This window comes from Rhinoderma darwinii, chromosome 5 (assembly GCF_050947455.1).
Source record: "Rhinoderma darwinii isolate aRhiDar2 chromosome 5, aRhiDar2.hap1, whole genome shotgun sequence".
NCBI lineage: Eukaryota > Metazoa > Chordata > Amphibia > Anura > Rhinodermatidae > Rhinoderma > Rhinoderma darwinii.
In genome coordinates, this window is record NC_134691.1 from 315,998,439 (window position 1) to 316,012,868 (window position 14,430).

Genomic DNA, 14,430 nt, shown 5'->3' on the forward strand with positions numbered 1-14,430 from the left:
CCGGGCTTTTCACAGCGATTCCGCCGCAAAAATCGTAACTCAGAAAAAAAAAAGTTTACACTTACCCAGAACTCCCTGCTTCTTCCTCCACTCCGGCCTCCTGGGATGATGTTTCATCCCATGTGACCGCTGCAGCCAATCACAGGCTGCATCTTTCACATGGGCTGCAGTGTCATCCAGGGAGGCTGGACTGGACATCAAAGGAGGGACACGTCGCCATGACAACAGCCGGGGTATGAACGTTTTTTGTTGTTGAAAATCTGCACAGATAAAGCATTGTATTCAACCCATCCATAGACAGGTACTATGCAATGGGGTAACAATATGATGGTCGTGGTGAGAAGGACCTAACTGCAATAGTCTAGAAAATCCATTCAACTAAATTATTCTCATGAATATTAACATTTTAATACTCAATGGATAGAAAATTCATGAACATTGGTGCAGTCAATGAATGAAGCTTGAAGCCATAAAGTAAATGATGAAGTCATGTTTCCTTAATGACCAACTATTTGCCCTCCATTAGTTTGTCTGACAACTCTCCTGGACAAATCCAGGTCTAAATCCATCTTCTCATCCTAAGAACATTTATTGGGACAATAGGACCCTTTAAAATATTTCTTATTCTTTAACTTCCATTAGTCTCATTCATCTGATCCAAAGACAGCCGCCTAATACGATAATCCCAGAAATAGGCTTCTTGCTGTAGAACTTGACAATGGCTAAAGTTAAAGTATTAAAAGTAAGACGCTACCGCCCCTTAAATGTTACCCATCTGCTTATACATCTTCAGAGAGATTTCCCTAATGCAAGCTCTCAGGCCTGCACTAAGTCCATGCGGCTCTCCTTAGATATAATTAGAACCACTATAGAGAATCTTATACTGTACAGCGCGTTCTAGTGACACGACACCGCTGCGAAAACGCTTTGATGATAGAGCTAATTATGATTTTGCTCTTTTTTTTTTTTTCCTTTCTTTTGTTATTTTCATCTGGAGCAGAAGAAGTCCAGGAAGCCTTCATTAGCTCTGCCTTTACGTTGACGTTTTATAGTCTCCTAAAGCGCTTTGCTTCATACAAATTATTTTTATTACAAGGCATCATGAGTCAGACAAGCTCAGTATGTCATCTCGGAAATGTGAAGGCATATGTTCAGTACATGCAACAGCTGGCACTGGGCTCAGGACAACACGCTTACTACTTGTACAAAACGACCTGCTGAAGAGCTGCTGTCTGTGCTACATGATGTGCGGAAAGGAGTATCTGCTATGCCAGGACACAAATAATATAAATGCCATAAAAATATGTATATATCATATCCTAATAAAAATGAGTTGTCAATGATCAATTAAAGTTAATTTCCCCGATTTCATGTTTAGGTCCAATATTCTGTGCAGATTAATTTCATAAAATAGCTGTAATTAGGGTGCACTGTATTTCTGACTTCATAAATGATCTAATTCTGACTGCCTGCAGCCACCACTAGGGGGAGCTCACTGCATATGTATTTATAAAGCTAGTAATGAACTCAATGGGATCTGTATAAATCTGTATGCAGTGAGCTCCCTCTAGTGGCGGCTGTTTTCCAACATTGTGATGTCTTTGCCATAGTCAAGGGGACATATGCCGAAGCAGCTTAGCCCAGCTTCTTCTCTAGTGCACTCCCAGTCAGTACACACAAGGAAAGGTTTAAATAGGACAGGGCTGCTTGCTAAGTCTCTTGTGTCTGTCAGATGTTATTTTATGCAAAAATGCAACAGTTAAGGCTTCATGCACATGACTGTAGAATTTGTCCGTAATTATGGTCCTCCATTATGAACCAATTTACTTCTATTGACCATGGACACCTTCCCGTATATTTTCGGAAAGGTGTCTGGGCTGTAGAAAGCCTCCGCAAAAGATAGGACATGTCCTATCTTTTGCTTTTTCCGGGCCGTGCTCCCACACTTTGTATGGGAGCACGGGCAGAAAATGTGGGTGGCTCTCCGCGGCTGCCAGTGGCCGGCCGTGTCCGTAATCGCAGACCGTGATTACGGGCACGGCCGTGTGCCTGAGGACTTATTTTTGATATTTTCAATAGTGTTCACCAACATTAAGGCCCCATGCAGACGGCCCTGCCCATAATCACGACCTGCGCTGACGGCCGCCCGTATTTTCGGCCAGTGCTCCCATACAAAGTATGGGAGCACGGCCTGTAAAACACAAAAAAACGGATATGCTCCATAATTCTCGGCACAGTTCTACGGCACGGACACGCATCCGTAGTGATACAGAAAGATGTCCGCAGCCAATAGAACCGAATGAGACCAAATTACGGACCGTAATTGCGGTCCGTAATTACGGGCGATTTTTATGGTCGCGTGCATGGGGAATAACTAAGCATTAGCTGAACTTTATTTCAGTATGATTGACCAATAATCTAACATGTACAGGGACAATATGTCGTCCAGTGTCAGTCGTCAGGGGAAGGAATGATCAAGCATGTTGGATTTCAACATGTTTATCTTTTGTTTCTCCGGTATATAAACCTGGCCAAGTTTGGCCGAGAGCCATCTGATCGCATCTTTTAGGGTATGTGCACACGACCTCTTTTCAGACGTAATGGAGGCATTTTACACCTCGAATTACGCCTGAAAAGACGGCTCCAATACGTCAGCAAACATCTGCCCATTGCTTGCAATGGGTCTTACGATGTTCTGTGCAGACGAGCTGTCATTTTACGCATCGCTGTCAAAATACGGCGCGTAAAATGACGACTCGTCAAAAGAAGTGCAGGACACTTCTTGGGACGTTTTTGTAGCTGTTTCCTCATAGACTATTGAAAACAGCTCCAAAAACGGCCGTAAAAAATGCTGCGAAAACGCAGAGAAAAACGCAGCGAAAAATGCGGCTTGCTCAAAAAACGTCTGAAAATTTATTTTCAGACGTATTTTGTTAATCGTGTGAACATACCCTAACAATCGCTCGTGCCCATATATAACCAATCATAACTCTTTGTAAATAGAGCAAACGAGCGCCGATCAACCAGCTGTCTCGTTGATCGGCTCTTGTTTTCACGGCCCATATATAAAATTCCCTAAGACCAGCATTAGACTATTTTGCTCCTTGCTTATAAGATGGAAATTATCTGCCATATTTATGTTTTTAATACATTTTTATATGTAAGGCAACATGTACTAAAGTACAAAATAACAGTACAGTTTAGTAAGTTACTATTGAACCAACCTAGTCTAATAGTTGGATGAACATAAAATAGACTTTTTATTAAATAAAATATGCTATTTTGTTTCTAAAGTAGCGTCACCGCAGTCATTCATGGAATGTTATCCTATGGAAAGGCTTTTGATTTATAGCAATTAGACTACCCATCATATCGTGGCCTAATCCTTCTGTCTATGACCAGTTTGGAGGAGGTTAGATAATAAACTCCAGTTGGTCAAGGTTTGATATGTAGTAATATATTTTTCATTCAGTCCTGGTAAATACACCACTGCCATATAAGTCAAGGATAATAATATGAGGAGTTGTTGGCTGGATTTTTTATAACATGCCCCAACAAAGGTGATAGTCGTAAATCCTTCTTCCTTTACTTTCTTTTTATGACATTGCATTATTAAGTTTTACAAAGAATACAGAAAATAAGTCTATTTTATATGTAGCCAACAGCTCATAAAGCCATTTTTAATGGAAATGCAATTTGCACCCGACTTCTAAAGGGAATTTATGAGAAAATTAAGTTATTTTGTGAAAAACATATTTTTCTCCTTGTTTAATTTTTGCGTCCTTGTTTTTTATTTGCTTATGACTATCCATGTAAAATAAATTATGGAATATTCGTTTTCACATCTAGAAGAATGATGTTATAATGATTGAATGTTAATGTAATGACAGGGATAGGGAAACAGACAAGTGAGCCCTAATCTACCCGCCACTCAGTCCCTGCCTACTTGCAACGACCCGCCCTAGGCGACGGGGTACAACTGGGCGACGGTCCCTACACTCAATAAGTGCACGACAGACAACAGACAAGGAAACACAGAACAAAGGGAAACGGGGCAGTTGCCCACGGCAACACCGTGAGCAACAAGAGTAGTAAACGAGCCGAGTCAAACCAGGAGAGTACGAGGTGCCAAACATAGAGCAGGAGAGGAGTGAACAAGCCGAGTCAAACCAGGAGTGTATGAGGTACCAAACGCAGAGCAGAAGAGTAGTCAGTAAGCCAGGGTCAATACAAAGCAGGGACAAGTAGTTCAAGAAGCTGCAGCAGGGCCAGGAAACCAACAGAGAAGAATCACAAGCAAGGAGGAACAGGAAAGGCAGGTATAAATAGACAGAGGGCGGGAGCTAGCTCCGTCTGGCCAGGCTGTGATAGGCTCTCCCACTCCTAAGCCTGCCATCCTGAGTAGTGGAGGATGGAGTCAGTCTCACAGACATAGAAGCAGGTGCAGACTGATTACCTATGGGCGTGGATACAGAAGCTGTGCCTGGCAGATCCTTAACAGTTAAGGCCACTGCTGGAAACTAGATAGGCAGGAAACACACACACACACTCTTGTTTTACTGGATGGCAGACTGAGACTACCGTGTGTGGCTCCTCCTACCTCTTTCTGGTCTAAAGGTCTCCTTTTGACTATGGTTTCTATAGGGCCTTTGTCCAAAATATTGTTCTGACATTTCCAGTCATGTTTTTAACCCATAGTAAAAAAAACATAACACAGTTATTGGGAGCTAATAATATTACAAATGTAAAGGAGTCTTCCAGGATATGGTCATTAATTAGTATTGGTGGAGGTCCAACTCCAGGGACACCCACCAATCAGCCTCTTTGCTACAGTACTCGGCACAGTGACAATTATAGACGTGTGGCTGTACCTGGTACTGCAGGTCAGCCCAATCTAGGCAACGAGGCTGATTGTGGTTGAGCTATATAACCACAATCGGCCACACTCATATAGCCGTCACCTTCCAGGGTACTGCAGTGAACAGCACTACTGTCCCTACCAGGGGCCCCCACCGATCATATGTTGATGGTCTATTCTAAGGATAGGCCATCAATTTAAGATCCTGGAAAACGCCTTCAACTTGTAGCAAAATGCACGTTGTAAATGAAAGTTATAAAGAGAGAACTTCAACTTGAAATCCACATTGCTGGGCTCACGACAAAAAAATTCATTAAGACGTGAATTTCGAGGAGAAAAATAATGTAATTAAAGTCTCCATGAAATTGACATTTATAGTTCTAGAGCAAAAATGCTGGGTGACATTCATAAAGTCATTGCAATAACAAAAACCACATCACTCAACACAGGTATTTTTAGCAGTATTTTTAGCAGTCCCTGAATTTACACTGACGGATACTAGAAAAAAAAAAAAAATCTCGGGGACAACTTTAAAACAATTAAATAGTGAACATTAAATGCATAGTAAACATCAAAGCGTTTAATGTTTTCTAATTTTTAGGAATATATTTTACCTGTAAAAACCATGTGGACAAAATCCGCACCAAAAAAAGGCGGTAACTCATTATATATATATATATATATATATATATATATATATATATATATATATATATATATATATATATATATATATATATATGGTTTTCAGCATGCAGTTGGATTAAAAAGCACACTAAAGTTTTCAGTTGAGATGTATATTGATGTACGCTGACAAAATGTATGCCTAAAGGACACTCTTTTTGTATACGTTTGTGGGCACTAAAGACATATAATGAGAGATTTTCCAGCATATACACAGAACATAGTGCCCAAACACAATGTAAACCTAGCCTTGTAATATTTCTTCACCTATATATTTATTTATCTAGTTCTCTACAGTAACAGCCAAACGTCACTTTGAACAGTATGGATAGAGATTCTCCTACAGCCACAGAAACAATTGCAGAAGGCAACAAAGTCTACAAAGAATATAACTATTGTTAGGTGACAAAGTATAGAGCATTGCTGAGAGCAGACGCTGGGAGGAGAGACAGGGCAGCAGAGAGAAAGAGAATGAGAGGGAAAGATCCCCCAGGGGAAAATGCTCAAACTGGATAGGCAACAATTATTGTAATTGAAGGTAATGACGCTCAGGCGCCAGCCCAAGAGATCTGCTTTGCATCATTCAATCCACAGGAAAAAAGGCTTCAAAAGACAGCTCTCTAGTCAAGGACTGCCCTGTATAACCAGGCGAAAGGAAATGTACTTTTATGAGAATGGATCATGTGTCTAAGTGGATGGGACTTATAAGTTGATCAGAAAAGGAGATGGATAGATGCGGTATATTAGCGGCTCCATTATATGTAATATGTATTCTCTATCTATTATTGCATATGATGATGTCTAAACCAAATCATACTGCAATTCTTTATGGCATGTGGACGCACAGGGGGGGGTCATATATAAAAAGTGGCTTCGTGTCAAATTTGGAAAGAGAAAAAAGTTGCAGATTTGTCTCTGCGAGAAATGACATATGTACAAATATTATAGGGATAGGAATAACAAAAAAATGTACACCTTTGAAAAGTTTTTTTGGTTTTTTTAAAAATAAAAATGTGTATCAGTGTGTTTGGTGCAACTCTGTAATTACTTTTTAGTAAAAATTATTTTTACTTTTTGACATACAGCTGCTTTGTATTCTGTATACAGAGCAGCTGTATTTTGCGCTGAGACCTGAATCCGTTCGTTTAGCGGGACTGACGGGTTCAGTGTCAGTGGGTTCTGCGTGTGTCTGACACTCCTAAGTTATGAACTTAGATGTGATCGGTAACAGCTCAATCCTGCGTGGGATCCGCTGACACTAAATCCGTCACGGATTACAGCAAATTAGCATGTAGAGCGCCAACACAACAGTGTGTCATGTCTCTGGAACAGGATGGGGTCCAGGAAAAAAAATAAAAAATAGCGCTGGAATCGGAGAGACAGCGCTATTCAAGACAGTTAACCAGTTCAACTTAGATGACCTAGGGACAGGTCCTCTTTAAAGAGGCTCTGTCACCAGATTCTCAAATCCCTATCTCCTATTGCATGTGATCGGCGCTGCAATGTAGATAACAGTAATGTTTTGTTTTTTTTTAAAAACGTTCATTTTTGGCCAAGTTATGAGCTATTTTATATATATTCAAATGAGGTTTGAAATGGACAACTGGGCGTTTTTTTTTCGTTATGTCCAACTGGGCGTGTATTGTGTTTTTAACTGGGCGTGTTTACGTGTATGACGCTGACCAATCAGTGACCAGTCAGCGTCATACACTCATCTCCATTGATGTACACAGCAGCGATGTGCAGCCACATACACAGAGATTAACGTTAATCAAATGTCCTGATAATGAATACACATGATCATCCAGCCTGGACATCATGTGTATTCAGAATCCTGAAACTTCTGAATCTTTTCTGTGAGATTTGCAGCACGGGAAACAAAATCTCGCGAGATACACATGGCGTCCAGGCTGGATGATCATGTGTATTCATTATCAGGACACTGCAGTAACGTTAATCTCTGTGTATGTGGCTGCAGATCGCTGCTGTGTAAATCAATGGAGATGAGTGTATGATGCTGACTGGTCACTGATTGGTCAGCGTCATACTCATAAACACGCCCAGTTAAAAACACAATACACGCCCAGTTGGACATAACGGAAAAAAAAACGCCCAGTTGTCCATTTCAAACCTCATTTGCATATATATAAAATAGCTCATAACTTGGCCAAAAATTAACGTTTTAAAAAAAAACTAAAACTTTACTGTTATCTACATTGCAGCGCCGATCACATGCAATAGGAGATAGGGATTTGAGAAGGTGTTCAAGGTGTTGACTAGTCCTCCATATTCCCCGGATCTCAAAGGTGTTGGATGGAGTTGAGCTGGTAGTTAACTTTCTCCTGGCATCCACCAAATTCAGACTCGTCCATCAGACTGCCAGATAGAGACGTGTGATTCATCACTCCACAGAACACATTTCCAGTGCTCCAGTGTCCAGTGGCGGCGTGCTATACATCACTCCATCCGATGCTTGGCACTGTGCTTGGTGATGTAAGGCTTGCATGTAGCTGTTCGGCCATGGAGACCCATGCCATAAAACTCTTGACTCAAAGTTCTTGTTCTGATGTCACTTGCAGAGTCAGTTTGGAGCTGTTTAGTAAGTTGTTAGGAAACGTTCGTCACTTTAAGGTTGTCATAACTACTAGCCAAGCTTCTGGATGGCCCTGGTTTTTGATGCAGAGCCAATTTCATTTCTCTGTCTGCATCCTATCAGGGCCAAGGGTGAAGTATTTGAATCTGCTCAGTTTTCTCATTGTTGCTTGTGATTTCTTGTGTTTGCATGTGTCTGATCAATCTCCTGGTTACACCCTGTATCACCTTGACTGTTTGGACTCTTTGAAGGGATATCGGCTTTCTCTTTGGATTTACCCTCTGCTCACTGATTTGGACATTCTGCTCTCGGCTAGTTTTGACCTCTGCAACTCCTCGTATTCTTCTGTTTTTCGATTTGGACTTACATACTCTCCTGGTTGTTAAATCTGTTGGCTGTTAACCCTCTAGCCATCTGGTCTTTCATTCTGGTATTGCCTGCATGTGCACCTTCTGTCCAATACCGCATTCTGTAAAAGAAACCTTGGTTCTATGCAGCCAAATCCAACCTGCCTTGCGGCAGGCTCTTGTGAAGACATTAGAGTAGCCTTAGACTCTGCTGACCAGAGTGGTGACGGACTTGAGGTAGCTGATTTACCTGCACGCTTGATCCAGACAGTCTCCAGGCGTCTATGGGGAATTGCTCATGTGGCAATTTCATAAACTTGCACTCTGTGGAATTGCTCAAGTAGAGATTCCTTGACATAAGAGATGCAACAGAGGATATGCATTTTAATGCGCCACACACATTCAGCACTTGGCGACCCTGCTCTGTGAGTTTGCATGTTGTACAACTTAATGGCTGAACTGTTATTACTCCTAGATACTTCAACTTCACATTAATAGCACTTCCAGGTGACCGGGACAGATCTAGCAGATCAAAAATTTCACAAACTGACTTCTGGCAAAGGGGGCATCTTATGACAGTGCCGAAATTAAAGTCACTGAGCTCTTCATTATAACCTATATTACTACCAATGTTTGTCTATAGAGATTGCATGCCTATGTGCTTGATTTTATGTAACTGTTTTCCATGGGTTTGGCTGAAACCCCTGAACTCAACAATTAGGAGGGGTGAATGTCCTCTGTTTCTCCATCAGGCAGGTGCAAGACAAAGGAATAGGGGCATAAATGTATGGGGCATGATGGGTACCCATTGACTTTAATGGGTTCTATCGGGGTGTCCATCGTTTTACCGGAGACAATAGCGCAGCATGCTGCACTATTTTCTCCAGTAATCTCTGCCAGATCTGCGACGGAGGCCCCTAACGGAGACTCCAACGCAGATGTGAAAGAAGCCGCCTAACACAGATTCGTCATACATGCTCTGCTCTATAGTGCAGGAAAACTAATGTATGTATATATATATATATATATATATATATGTATATATATACACTACCGTTCAAAAGTTTGAAAAAACTCACACTTATATTTATCAAATGAGTTGCAAAATGACTAGAAAATATTGTCAAGACATTGACAAGGTTATAAATAATGATTTTTACTTGAAATAATAATTTTCTCCTTCAAACTTTGCTTTCGTCTTGGAATGCTCCATTTGCAGCAATTCCAGCATTGCAGACCTTTGGCATTCTAGCTGTTAATTTGCTGAGGTAATCGGGAGAAATTTCACCCCATGCTTCCAGAAGCCCCTCCCACAAGTTGGATTGGCTTGATGGGCAGTTCTTGCGTACCATACGGACAAGCTGCTCCCACAACAGCTATGGGGTTGAGATCTGGTGACTGCGCTGGCCACTCCATTACAGATAGAATACCAGCTGCCTGCTTCTTCCCTAAATAGTTCTTGCATAATTTGGAGGTGTGCTTTGGGTCATTGTCCTGTTGTAGGATGAAATTGGCTCCAATCAAGCGCTGTCCACAGGGTATGGCATGGCGTTGCAAAATGGAGTGATAGCCTTCCTTATTCAAAATCCCTTTTACCTTGTACAAATCTCCCACTTTACCAGCACCAAAGCAACCCCAGACCATCACATTACCTCCACCATGCTTGACAGATGGCGTCAGACACTCTTCCAGCATTTTTTCAGTTGTTCTGCGTCTCACAAATGTTCTTCTGTGTGATCCAAACACCTCAAACTTCGATTCGTCTGTCCATAACACTTTTTTCCAATCTTCCTCTGTCCAATGTCTGTGTGCTTTTGCCCATATTAATCTTTTCCTTTTATTAGCCAGTCTCGGATATGGCTTTTTCTTTGCCACTCTGCCCTGAGTCCAGCATCCCGGAGTCGCCTCTTCACTGTAGACGTTGACACTGGCGTTTTGCGGGTACTATTTAATGAAGCTGCCAGTTGAGGACCTGTGAGGCGTCTATTTCTCAAACTAGAGACTCTAATGTACTTGTCTTGTTGCTCAGTTGTGCAGCGGGGCCTCCTACTTCTCTTTCTACTCTGGTTAGAGCCTGTGTGTGCTGTCCTCTGAAGGGAGTAGTACACACCGTTGTAGGAAATCTTCAGTTTCTTGGCAATTTCTCGCATGGAATAGCCTTCATTTCTAAGAACAAGAATAGACTGTCGATTTTCACATGAAAGCTCTCTTTTTCTAGCCATTTTGAGAGTTTAATTGAACCCACAAATGTAATGCTCCAGATTCTCAACTAGCTCAAAGGAAGGTCAGTTTTATAGCTCCTCTAAACAGCAAAACTGTTTACAGCGGTGCTAACATAATTGCACAAGGGTTTTCAAGTGTTTTCTAATCATCCATTAGCCTTCTAACACAGTTAGCAAACACAATGTACCATTAGAACACTGGAGTGATGGTTGCTGGAAATGGGCCTCTATACACCTATGTAGATATTGCATTAAAAACCAGACGTTTTACAGCTAGAATAGTCATTTAGCACATTAACAATGTATAGAGTGTATTTCTGATTAATTTAATGTTATCTTCATTGAAAAAAACTGCATTTCTTTCAAAAATAAGGAAATTTCTAAGTGACCCTAAACTGTTGAACGGTAGTGTATATATAGTTACAGTCCCTATTTGCTCTTTGATAAATTGTAAAAAAAAAAAAACAAAGTCACTGGGAAAAACCTCTGGCAACCGAAACCTGTTGTTTAATATTATTTACAGTCTAAGTTTCTGTACAGTTTAATGTCATCTATTGTTCCCTGTTATCAGCTATTTCAGCCTGGACCGTTTTCTTCAATGGAATTGCCCCATTATAATGTTGCTTTTTATAATCTGCTCTTTTATACACTGCCGACTTTGGGTTTCGTGCTCCTTTAAGATTCCATAAATACAGTAGAGATGAAATTCTGGGGTTTTCATCACAACTGTATGGGATTCTCTTATCCCCAGTTTTTGGCAGGGAACTCTTTAATATCTAAACCTACCTATTATCCTCATTAACAGTGGCGGTCCTTACAAGCCCATACGGCGTAGTACAGGAATTCTACCTGAACATGTAACCAAAGCCTTTTTTGTGTGTCTACTGCCCCCTAGTGGTAATAAACAATCTGCAACAATTCACCACCCTGCACCAAGAAGAGGCACAACAACAGATTTATATAAGAATTCATGAAGCTGCCATACACACTAGGCTAGATTCACATGAGCGTATGAAAGCTCGGACGTGAAAAACTACAGTTTTTCACATCCGGGGTGCATCCTCCATAGACCAGAGTCTATGGGGGGATGCATGAAGCGCAAAAAAATAGGACGTGTTATTTTTTAATGGACCCTTCATACGGTCCGTTGAAACAACGGCCGTGTGAATGGCCAAATTGAATTACATAGGTCCGTGTGACGGCTGTTAAAAAGTTTTAACGGCCATCATATGGACGTATTACATGTTTGTGTGAATAAGGCCTTAGCCTGATCGGATATTTAGGGGCTATTAGACACCATTTGATATGAATTTTCAGCGGAAATAATAATTGGCGTGTTCGTTTTTTTCTTACCAGTTCATATTTTTCTTCAGTTCAATCTGTGAGAGAGTCTGCATGTAAAGGTGGCCATACATATTAAAAATGCTCGTTCTGCTGACCGTTCTATTCCCATAGATATGGAGGCGAGGCTCATGTTTATATTATGGGGAGAGGGAAACAAGCCGTTGCCAGACACCTCTGATACTGTATTATCTCCAGTGGGAGCAAAACCAGCATGCCCGATATTTCCCCCGTCAACTGCGGTCGGGTAAGAGGCCGGTGCCCCTATGCACATTAGATTGTGGGCCCGAGCTTTGTCTTATATGCATGGGCACCCTAACACCCTTCTCATGCACCTGTATTATTTCACCAGTACTAGCTATGCAGACAAAAATATAACCACAGAAATCCACAGTAAACATGCGCATTTGCCACGTGGTACACTACCGGTGCCATTAGCCGCGTGAGAATAACGCTACAATGTATCAATCAATGTACAAATGCTTAAAAATTTATCAGTCTGGAGGCTGTTTAGCTCATAGAGGATTCATTCCAACTGACAAATAATTATATATAAAATTAAAATAAAGTAATACATTTTTATTGTCGACATCTGGGAACAGCCACAATTTCTAAATGTCTCTGGCCACCTTTATTAGGTGACCTCTAAAACCTATAGGTCGTTCGGGTGTGTTATAGTAATGGGGGGGGGGTGAATATTTATGCAATTTATTTTTTTGAGTTTACTCATTTCAATGAATGGAGATCACTTTGACATTAAAGGGGTTGTCCGAGATAACATAATATTTTAAATAACACCATTAAATAATTTAAGTTAAAAAAATAAATACATTTGTAATATACTTACGTTTTCCAAAGTGGCCCCGTTTCCAGATCCTGCCGTCGGGAACTTGATTGTTGACGTCTCTCTTTGCTCCGGCTCTGCCGCGTTGTTGATCTTGAATTCTTGCCGGGTACACGACACGTCACTTGTGACGTGGTGTATATCGGCTTGTTCTGTTGTAACGCGCATGCGCGGCCCCTGCTGTTATCTCGAGAACAGCAGAGACCGCGAGAACAGCAGTGACAGCGCATGCGCGTTACTGCATGTGAAGCAAGAGAAGCCGATCTACACCACGTGACAAGTGACGTGTCGTATACCATCCGAGGTCTCTCTGGTGCGAGACCATGTGATCGGGATACGACACGACAGTGGAGGTGGCAGAAAAGGTGACGTCAGAGCTCAAGTGACCAGAAGGAAGAAGCAGCCACAGCGGAGAACAGAAGCAAGATTGCACAGGTAAGTATATTATGCAATTTTTAATATGTGTAATGTATTTCTAAATGTACTTAAAAAAAAAATCTCGGACAACCCCTTTAACTCCTTAAAGAGGCTCTGTCACCAGATTTTGCAACCCCTATCTCCTATTGCAGCAGATAGGCGCTGCAATGTAGATTACACTAGCGTTTTTATTTTAAAAAAACGAGCATTTTTGGCCAAGTTATGACCATTTTTGTATTTATGCAAATGAGGCTTGCAAAAGTCCAAGTGGGCGTGTTTAAAGTAAAAGTCCAACTGGGCGTGTATTATGTGCGTACATCGGGTCGTTTTTACTACTTTTACTAGCTGGGCGTTCTGACGAGAAGTATCATCCACTTCTCTTCAGAACGCCCAGCTTCCGGCAGTGCAGACACAGAGCGTGTTCTCGAGAGATCACGCTGTGTCATCACTCACTTCCTGCCCCAGGTCCTGCATCGTGTCGGACACATCGGCACCAGAGGCTACAGTTGATTCTGCAGCAGCATCAGCGTTTGCAGGTAAGTAGCTACATCAGTGGCGGATTATCATATGGGCGATTCGGGCGGCCGCCCGGGGCCCGAGGCTTCCAGGGGGCCCATGGCAGCCCGAACCGCACATCATCTTATAAATATATTCAGCGCGCTAGCGCTGCTAACTGCCGAAGATGAGGAGGAGCAGGGAATTGGCCGGGAAAGGGGTAGGACACGCCTCCCTGACAAGTGCGGGCCGCCGCCATTGAGTAACAGAACAGCGACGGACGGCTGTTCTGTTACTCCAAAGCAGCAAGAGAAGAGCCGGGCGGGCGGGCGGTCACCGGCGCTGAGGTTAGTTGGCTTAACCTCCTGCCCAACTGGTTCCCGACCGCTGGCTGTATTTTTACGGCCAGCGGTCAGGAACGGGTCGTTAAAACCCGAGCCATAGACTTTCTATGGCTCGGGTTTTAACTTGCTGCCCGCGCGATCGGGCAGCTGAATGTCGGGTCTCCGGCTGTCAGTGACTGCCGGGGACCCTGAGGAGAGGATAGAAGCAGCTTTCACTGCTTCTGTCTTCTCTGATGACTTGTACACAGCGCTGAATGCGCGCTATGTACAGGAATAGAGACAGCA